The sequence below is a fragment of the Pelecanus crispus genome, unplaced genomic scaffold (genome assembly GCF_030463565.1).
Source record: "Pelecanus crispus isolate bPelCri1 unplaced genomic scaffold, bPelCri1.pri SCAFFOLD_125, whole genome shotgun sequence".
NCBI lineage: Eukaryota > Metazoa > Chordata > Aves > Pelecaniformes > Pelecanidae > Pelecanus > Pelecanus crispus.
This window is the reverse complement of record NW_027461254.1, coordinates 65,001-75,000: the sequence shown is the minus strand read 5'-3', so window position 1 is coordinate 75,000 and position 10,000 is coordinate 65,001.

Sequence of the window (10,000 nt, the reverse complement as noted above, 5' to 3'; positions counted from 1 at the left end):
AACGGACGCAGGAGCCTTGCCGGCGGCTCCAGCTCTGCGCGACTCCCCACCGCTCGGAAAACCTGGGCCATCTTCTCGGGCAAACGCCGGGACACGGCTGAGCCGAGTAGGCAGAAAGTGGCCGGAACCGCCGAGGGAACCGCCACCGCGGCCGCCGAGTGCCCCACTTCGCCGGCCGAGCCTCGGGGCTCGCAACCGCTCGTTAGCTCTAGTACATGTGGCATGTCACCCTTTGCTCCCATAGTACGGACCGGAAGGTCCCTGCGCCCGGCAAGCTCCAAGAGCCGCGCCTCCGCCCACCGGGAAGGGGCGCCAACCGTCGCCGACCTTTACGATGAGGTAACTGGAGGCAGCGCAAAACAGCGACCCCTTCGGCAGCTCCGAGCCCGCGGCTGGGACAACAGGTCTACCTCCCCGATTCGGAAATGAGACTGAGTCCCGCCGGAGCCGGGTAGACCTGGCAGCCGCCCCGGGGACCGGAGCCGGGTACACCTGGCAGCCGCTCCCGGGACCGGAGCCGGGTAGACCTGGCAGCCGGCTCGGGGACCGGAGCCGGGTAGACCTGGCAGCCGCTCCGGGGACCGGAGCCGGGTAGACCTGGCAGCCGCTCCCGGGACCGGAGCCGGGTAGACCTGGCAGCCGCTCCCGGGACCGGAGCCGGGTAGACCTGGCAGCCGCTCTCGGGACCGGAGCCGGGTAGACCTGGCAGCCGGCTCGGGGACCGGAGCCGGGTAGACCTGGCAGCCGGCTCGGGGACCGGAGCCGGGTAGACCTGGCAGCCGGCTCGGGGACCGGAGCCGGGTAGACCTGGCAGCCGCTCCCGGGACCGGAGCCGGGTAGACCTGGCAGCCGCTCCCGGGACCGGAGCCGGGTAGACCTGGCAGCCGGCTCGGGGACCGGAGCCGGGTAGACCTGGCAGCCGCTCCGGGGACCGGAGCCGGGTAGACCTGGCAGCCGCTCCCGGGACCGGAGCCGGGTAGACCTGGCAGCCGCTCCCGGGACCGGAGCCGGGTAGACCTGGCAGCCGCTCCGGGGACCGGAGCCGGGTAGACCTGGCAGCCGGCTCGGGGACCGGAGCCGGGTAGACCTGGCAGCCGCTCCGGGGACCGGAGCCGGGTAGACCTGGCAGCCGCTCCCGGGACCGGAGCCGGGTAGACCTGGCAGCCGGCTCGGGGACCGGAGCCGGGTAGACCTGGCAGCCGCTCACGGGACCGGAGCCGGGTAGACCTGGCAGCCGGCTCGGGGACCGGAGCCGGGTAGACCTGGCAGCCGGCTCGGGGACCGGAGCCGGGTAGACCTGGCAGCCGCTCCGGGGACCGGAGCCGGGTAGACCTGGCAGCCGCTCCCGGGACCGGAGCCGGGTAGACCTGGCAGCCGCTCCCGGGACCGGAGCCGGGTAGACCTGGCAGCCGCTCCGGGGACCGGAGCCGGGTAGACCTGGCAGCCGCTCTCGGGACCGGAGCCGGGTAGACCTGGCAGCCGGCTCGGGGACCGGAGCCGGGTAGACCTGGCAGCCGGCTCGGGGACCGGAGCCGGGTAGACCTGGCAGCCGCTCCCGGGACCGGAGCCGGGTAGACCTGGCAGCCGCTCCGGGGACCGGAGCCGGGTAGACCTGGCAGCCGCTCCGGGGACCGGAGCCGGGTAGACCTGGCAGCCGCTCCGGGGACCGGAGCCGGGTAGACCTGGCAGCCGCTCCCGGGACCGGAGCCGGGTAGACCTGGCAGCCGCTCCCGGGACCGGAGCCGGGTAGACCTGGCAGCCGCTCCCGGGACCGGAGCCGGGTAGACCTGGCAGCCGGCTCGGGGACCGGAGCCGGGTAGACCTGGCAGCCGCTCCCGGGACCGGAGCCGGGTAGACCTGGCAGCCGGCTCGGGGACCGGAGCCGGGTAGACCTGGCAGCCGCTCCGGGGACCGGAGCCGGGTAGACCTGGCAGCCGCTCCCGGGACCGGAGCCGGGTAGACCTGGCAGCCGCTCCGGGGACCGGAGCCGGGTAGACCTGGCAGCCGCTCTCGGGACCGGAGCCGGGTAGACCTGGCAGCCGGCTCGGGGACCGGAGCCGGGTAGACCTGGCAGCCGGCTCGGGGACCGGAGCCGGGTAGACCTGGCAGCCGGCTCGGGGACCGGAGCCGGGTAGACCTGGCAGCCGGCTCGGGGACCGGAGCCGGGTAGACCTGGCAGCCGCTCCGGGGACCGGAGCCGGGTAGACCTGGCAGCCGCTCCGGGGACCGGAGCCGGGTAGACCTGGCAGCCGGCTCGGGGACCGGAGCCGGGTAGACCTGGCAGCCGCTCCGGGGACCGGAGCCGGGTAGACCTGGCAGCCGCTCCCGGGACCGGAGCCGGGTAGACCTGGCAGCCGCTCCCGGGACCGGAGCCGGGTAGACCTGGCAGCCGCTCCGGGGACCGGAGCCGGGTAGACCTGGCAGCCGCTCCGGGGACCGGAGCCGGGTAGACCTGGCAGCCGGCTCGGGGACCGGAGCCGGGTAGACCTGGCAGCCGCTCCGGGGACCGGAGCCGGGTAGACCTGGCAGCCGCTCCCGGGACCGGAGCCGGGTAGACCTGGCAGCCGGCTCGGGGACCGGAGCCGGGTAGACCTGGCAGCCGGCTCGGGGACCGGAGCCGGGTAGACCTGGCAGCCGCTCCCGGGACCGGAGCCGGGTAGACCTGGCAGCCGCTCCGGGGACCGGAGCCGGGTAGACCTGGCAGCCGCTCCGGGGACCGGAGCCGGGTAGACCTGGCAGCCGGCTCGGGGACCGGAGCCGGGTCGACCTGGCAGCCGCTCCGGGGACCGGAGCCGGGTAGACCTGGCAGCCGCTCCCGGGACCGGAGCCGGGTAGACCTGGCAGCCGCTCCGGGGACCGGAGTCGGGTAGACCTGGCAGCCGCTCCGGGGACCGGAGCCGTGTACACCTGGCAGCCGCTCCCGGGACCGGAGCCGGGTAGACCTGGCAGCCGGCTCGGGGACCGGAGCCGGGTAGACCTGGCAGCCGCTCCCGGGACCGGAGCCGGGTAGACCTGGCAGCCGCTCCGGGGACCGGAGCCGGGTAGACCTGGCAGCCGCTCCGGGGACCGGAGCCGGGTAGACCTGCCGGCCGCTCCCGGGACCGGAGCCGGGTAGACCTGGCGGCCGCTCCCGGGACCGGAGCCGGGTAGACCTGGCAGCCGCTCCGGGGACCGGAGCCGGGTAGACCTGGCGGCCGCTCCCGCGACCGGAGCCGGGTAGACCTGGCAGCCGCTCCCGGGACCGGAGCCGGGTAGACCTGGCAGCCGGCTCGGGGACCGGAGCCGGGTAGACCTGGCAGCCGCTCCGGGGACCGGAGCCGGGTAGACCTGGCAGCCGGCTCGCGGACCGGAGCCGGGTAGACCTGGCAGCCGCTCCGGGGACCGGAGCCGGGTAGACCTGGCAGCCGCTCCGGGGACCGGAGCCGGGTAGACCTGGCAGCCGCTCCGGGGACCGGAGCCGGGTAGACCTGGCGGCCGCTCCGGGGACCGGAGCCGGGTAGACCTGGCGGCCGCTCCCGGGACCGGAGCCGGGTAGACCTGGCGGCCGCTCCGGGGACCGGAGCCGGGTCGACCTGGCGGCCGCTCCCGGGACCGGAGCCGGGTAGACCTGGCGGCCGCTCCGGGGACCGGAGCCGGGTAGACCTGGCGGCCGCTCCGGGGACCGGAGCCGGGTCGACCTGGCGGCCGCTCCGGGGACCGGAGCCGGGTAGACCTGGCGGCCGCTCCCGGGACCGGAGCCGGGTAGACCTGGCAGCCGGCTCGGGGACCGGAGCCGGGTAGACCTGGCAGCCGCTCCGGGGACCGGAGCCGGGTAGACCTGGCAGCCGCTCCCGGGACCGGAGCCGGGTAGACCTGGCAGCCGGCTCGGGGACCGGAGCCGGGTAGACCTGGCAGCCGCTCCCGGGACCGGAGCCGGGTAGACCTGGCAGCCGCTCCGGGGACCGGAGCCGGGTAGACCTGGCAGCCGCTCCCGGGACCGGAGCCGGGTAGACCTGGCAGCCGCTCCCGGGACCGGAGCCGGGTAGACCTGGCAGCCGCTCCGGGGACCGGAGCCGGGCTGACCTGGCAGCCGGCTCGGGGACCGGAGCCGGGTAGACCTGGCAGCCGCTCCCGGGACCGGAGCCGGGTAGACCTGGCAGCCGGCTCGGGGACCGGAGCCGGGTAGACCTGGCAGCCGCTCCCGCGACCGGAGCCGGGTAGACCTGGCAGCCGCTCCGGGGACCGGAGCCGGGTAGACCCGGCAGCCGCTCCCCGCTCCAGGAGCCAGCTGGACCGGGCAGTCGCTCCTTGCTCCAGGAGCCGGCTGGACGGGGAGGCCCGGTTGGTCCCAGCCGGGGTGGGGGGGTGTTGGGGCTGTGTTTTTTTCTTCCCCCCCCCCCCCCCTTGGTATGGAAACTCGGAAGCAAGTTTGAATGAACTGTTTTCGCAGCAGAATGCCTTTTTTTTGCTTTTGGTAGAAAAAATAAATAGTAACAGACTCTTTTTGTTGTTGTTTTTTTTTTTCTTTGTCTTTTGTTTTGCTTTTCTTGTTAAAAAGCCGTCGCTTGCCACCCTCAATCAGGCACGCTTGCGCCCCCCCCCCCCCCCCCCCTCCCGCGGCCCCCCCCCCCCCCCCCAGCACCCCCGCCTCCGTGGCGTCCGCCAAGGAGACTTCAGAACCGGGCACCCCTAGCCGGGTCCAGGTCCCGGCGGTTGCCGGGCACTCGCCGGCTTTTGTTTGTTCGTTTTGCGTTGTAGGCTGGTTTTCTGGTTGGGGGGGGGGGGGGGGGGGGGGGGGGGTGGCGGCGGCGGCTGCGGGGGCGGCGGTGGTGGTTCGTGTTTTTTTTTGTCTTGCCATCGCTATATTTCGTTTTGACTTTTTTATTTTTCCTATGAAACACAGCACGTTAAAATATGTGCCTGCCGTCCTACAGACAGCACCCCCCCCGCCCCGCCCCGACGCGCGCGCTCCCCCTCCCTCCGTGCGCTGCCGTTCCGGGGCGGGTGGGTGCTGCCCCGCTGAGCGCAGACTGTCTGGCGCCCCGGGGGGTTGTTTTTGATCAGCCGCGCGCCCTGCGCAGGCGCGCCGGCCCCCGTTACCTGGCAACCGGCCTCCCCCGCCCGCGCGTAAAGGGCGGTGGTTCCCGCCGGAGCAACGGTCCCGCGCTCAGTGGCGGCGGCGGCAGGGGAAGGGGAAGGGGTGGGGTGGGGTGGGGTGGGGTGCGGGCGCAAGGGCAGGCGAGAGCGGTCGGCGAGCAGGCGGGGAGCCTGGCGCGGGGGGGGGCGCCGCCTCTTATCGGAGAAGGTTTCTGTTCGGGTCGGTTGGGGATTTTTTCCCCCCTTCCTTTCTTCCCCCGCCCCCGCGCCTTCGTTTCACTTTCCACCCGCGGCGGGGGCGGGCAGGCGTGCAGCAGGGCGAGCGAGCAGAAAGGCAGGCAGGAGCCGGGGCACGGGCAGGGCAGGGTAGGGACTCGGCAGCCGCGGTGAGAGACCGGCACGCCGCCGGGATTCCCCTCTGCCGCCCGGCACGGAGCCGGCAGGGACGCCGCCGGGTCCTAGAGTCTCCCGCCTGCCTTTCCCGGCGCGGCAAACCTGCCGGCGGCTAGGCGGCGGGGGGGGGGGGGTGTGGGGGGGGGGGGGTGGGGGGGTGGTGGTGGTGGTGGTGTGTCGGCGGGCTAGGGCGGGGGGGCTGTCTGCGCGCACATATGGCGACAGGCGAGGCGGGCGGGCGGGCGGGGTTGGGGGGGGGGGGGGGGGGCGGCGGCGGGGCAGCGCGCAAGCACCAAGCAGCAGCAGCAAGCAGCAGCAAGCAGCAGCCAGCAGCACGGGCAGGGCAGGGTAGGGACTCGGCAGCCGTGGTGAGAGACCGGCACGCCGCCGGGATTCCCCTCTGCCGCCCGGCACGGAGCCGGCAGGGCCGCCGCCGCGTCTTAGAGTCTCCCGCCTGCCTTTCCCGGCGCGGCAAACCTGCCGGCGGCTCGGCGGCGGCGGCGGCGGGGCGGGTTGGCGGGCTGGGGCGGGGGGCTGTCTGTGCGCACGTGTGGCGGCAGGCGAGGCGGGCGGGCGTGGTGGGGGGGTGGGGGGGGCGGCGGGGGAGCGCGCAAGCACCAAGCGGCAGCAGCAAGCAGCAGCAGCAGCAAGCAGCACGGGCAGGGCAGGGTAGGGACTCGGCAGCACGCCGCCGGGATTCCCCTCTGCCGCCCGGCACGGAGCCGGCAGGGACGCCGCCGGGTCCTAGAGTCTCCCGCCTGCCTTTCCAGGCGCGGCAAACCTGCCGGCGGCTAGGCGGCGGGGGCAGGGGGGCGGGGGGGGGGGGTCGGTGTGTCGGCGGGCTGGGGCGGGGGGCTGTCTTTGCGCACGTGTGGCGGCAGGCGAGGCGGGCGGGGGGGGGGGGGGCGGCGGCGGGAAAGTGCGGGTTCTGCGTGTGTGCGTGTGCACACGCGTGTGGCAGCGGGCGGGGCGGGGCTGCACGAGTCGTGGCGGCGGGGGGGGGGGGCGGGCTCCGTGTGTGTGCGCGGCGGGGGAGCGCGGGGTGTGCGTGCGCGGCGGCGGGCGGGGTGGGCGTGGCTGCCCGCGTGTCTGGGCGCGTGCACGTGTGGCGGCGGGCGAGGGGTTCGGGCCGGGGGGCTGTCGGGGGGGTGGGTGGGGTGTGGGGGTGTGGGGATGGTGGTGTGTGCATGCGGCGGCGGGCGGGGAGGGACGGGGCGTTCGGGCCGGGGTCCCGTTTCGGGTTGCGTGCGCGCGCGCACGCGGGAAGAAACGAAAAGGGTTTGTAACGCTGTCCCTAACGCCGCCCTCTCTGTTACAGGCCGGGCCCTGTCAACGTCTGGCCTGCGCCCATGCCTTTCTGCGGGCAACACGCTCGGCTCGGCTGCCGGTCGCACCCGTCCCTGGGAAAGCAGCAGCAGCAAGCAGCAGCAGCAAGCAGCAGCAGCAGCAGCCGCGTGCCTCGGCCTGCGCAGAGAGCCAGGTCCCCAGGGTTGGCTCCGGCGGCCGGGCGGCAGGGCCCCGGCCCAGGGTGGCGGGGAGGCAGGCCGCACTCGTAACAAGGGGCCGTCGGCAGTCGCGTCGCCAGCGGGATGCGTTTGAGCGGTGAGTGCTGCCGAGAGGACGACGGGCCCGGCGGCCTCGGGGGAACGAACCGCGCAGGTGGGTGCGGTCCTTTGCGGCCCGGGCCTCGGGCCGGTCGGCCACGGGAGCTCCTCGTCTCTGAGGAGGCTCGGGCGAAGTTGGCTTGCGGCCGCAGGGCCCGTTAGGTCAGGCAGCCGACAGCCTGCGAGATTTTGGAGGCCGGCCGCGTCCTTTGAGAGGCCCTCTCGGGGCGGTAAGCCCCTCCCGGGTAACGTGGCCGGGGGGGGGAGCGCGCAAAAAAGTAAGCGTCCAGCGCGAACGAGTGGAGTGATGGCCCGGGCTTTTCTCCGCTCCGGCCAGGCCTCCGGGAGAAGGCGCGGAAGGCGGAAGGGGCTTTCGGCCCCCGGCGGAAAGCGGCTCGGCCCGACGCCCCGGGAGGCCGGGCCCCCGCAGGGACGGCGGCCCGGCGACCGCCCGACGCGGCCTGCGCCGGGAGGCACCCGATCAGGTACCGGGTTCACGGCCCAGGCCGACGGCGGGCCGGCAGGTAGGCCGCGCGCGCGCGCGGGCACGAAAGAAGGGTGCGGGGCGAACCAGTGACGGCCCCTGCTTTTCTCCGCTCCGGCCAGGCCTCCGGGAGAAGGCGCGGAAGGCGGAAGGGGCTTTCGGCCCCCGGCGGAAAGCGGCTCGGCCCGACGCCCCGGGAGGCCGGGCCCCCGCAGGGACGGCGGCCCGGCGACCGCCCGACGCGGCCTGCGCCGGGAGGCACCCGATCAGGTACCGGGTTCACGGCCCAGGCCGACGGCGGGCCGGCAGGTAGGCCGCGCGCGCGCGCGGGCACGAAAGAAGGGTGCGGGGCGAACCAGTGACGGCCCCTGCTTTTCTCCGCTCCGGCCAGGCCTCCGGGAGAAGGCGCGGAAGGCGGAAGGGGCTTTCGGCCCCCGGCGGAAAGCGGCTCGGCCCGACGCCCCGGGAGGCCGGGCCCCCGCAGGGACGGCGGCCCGGCGACCGCCCGACGCGGCCTGCGCCGGGAGGCACCCGATCAGGTACCGGGTTCACGGCCCAGGCCGACGGCGGGCCGGCAGGTAGGCCGCGCGCGCGCGCGGGCACGAAAGAAGGGTGCGGGGCGAACCAGTGACGGCCCCTGCTTTTCTCCGCTCCGGCCAGGCCTCCGGGAGAAGGCGCGGAAGGCGGAAGGGGCTTTCGGCCCCCGGCGGAAAGCGGCTCGGCCCGACGCCCCGGGAGGCCGGGCCCCCGCAGGGACGGCGGCCCGGCGACCGCCCGACGCGGCCTGCGCCGGGAGGCACCCGATCAGGTACCGGGTTCACGGCCCAGGCCGACGGCGGGCCGGCAGGTAGGCCGCGCGCGGGCACGAAAGAAGGGTGCGGGGCGAACCAGTGACGGCCCCTGCTTTTCTCCGCTCCGGCCAGGCCTCCGGGAGAAGGCGCGGAAGGCGGAAGGGGCTTTCGGCCCCCGGCGGAAAGCGGCTCGGCCCGACGCCCCGGGAGGCCGGGCCCCCGCAGGGACGGCGGCCCGGCGACCGCCCGACGCGGCCTGCGCCGGGAGGCACCCGATCAGGTACCGGGTTCACGGCCCAGGCCGACGGCGGGCCGGCAGGTAGGCCGCGCGCGCGCGCGGGCACGAAAGAAGGGTGCGGGGCGAACCAGTGACGGCCCCTGCTTTTCTCCGCTCCGGCCAGGCCTCCGGGAGAAGGCGCGGAAGGCGGAAGGGGCTTTCGGCCCCCGGCGGAAAGCGGCTCGGCCCGACGCCCCGGGAGGCCGGGCCCCCGCAGGGACGGCGGCCCGGCGACTGCCCGACGCGGCCTTCCGCCGGGAGGCACCCGATCAGGTACCGGGTTCACGGCCCAGGCCGACGGCGGGCCGGCAGGTAGGCCGCGCTCCTAACAGGGGGCCGTCGGCGGTCGCGTGCGTCGCCAAGCGGGATGCGTTCGAGCGGTGAGTACTGCCGCGAAGACGGGCCCGGCGGCCTCGGGGGGGGGACGAACCGCGCAGGCGGGTGCGGTCCTTCGCGGCCCGGGCCTCGGGCCGGTCGGCCACGGGAGCTCCTCGTCTCTGAGGAGGCTCGGGCGAAGTCGGCCTGCGGCCGGCAGGGCCCGTTGGGCCTGGCGGCCGACCGACCTTCTCCGGAGGCCTGCGAGACCTCGGAGGCCGGCCGCGTCCTTTGCAGAGGCCCTCTCGGGGCGGAAGCCCCTCCCGGGAATCGCGCCGGGGGGGGGCTGCGGGGGGGGGGGGGAGGGGGGGGCGGTGCGGGGGGGCGCTATTAGCTGTATCGTTCGTAAGCGATTAACGGTTACGAAATTAATCGGTAAATAGTAAATAATAAAACGTAAACGGTATCACAGTTTATAATGAGTTGTGTAATTATTTATTTAGCGTCGCGGCGAGGCCACCAGCGGTAAAGTGCGTAGCAGACACGCTAACCGCCTGTCGCTAATTGATTAACCGAGGTATACGCCGACGGTTAAGTAAGTAACGGCGGGGGGGGGGGGGGGGAGGCCGCGGGCACCAACACAAATGAACAAACATACAAACAAAACAACAACAACAAAAAAAAACAGAAACAAAAACAAACCTGCAAAAAACAACAAAAACCCAAAAAGGAAAAACCCCCAGCCCTGCTCCACCACACAAAGGCAAACCCCTGATCCGGGCAGGGAGGCCACGTCTACCCGCGCTGTGGGCACGGAGGCCAGGTCTACCCGTGCTCCGGGCACTTGGGCTGCTGCCTGCGCCGCGGCTGACGGGTCTAACGGGCGGGGCCGCGGCGGACAGGTCTACCCGGCGGGGCCGCGGCGGACAGGTCTACCCGGCGGGCCCCGGCTGACAGGTCTACCCGGCGCGCCCGCGGCTGACAGGTCTACCCGCCCGGCCCCGGATGACAGGTCTACCCGCCCGGCCCGCGGCTGACAGGTCTACCCGCCCGGCCCCGG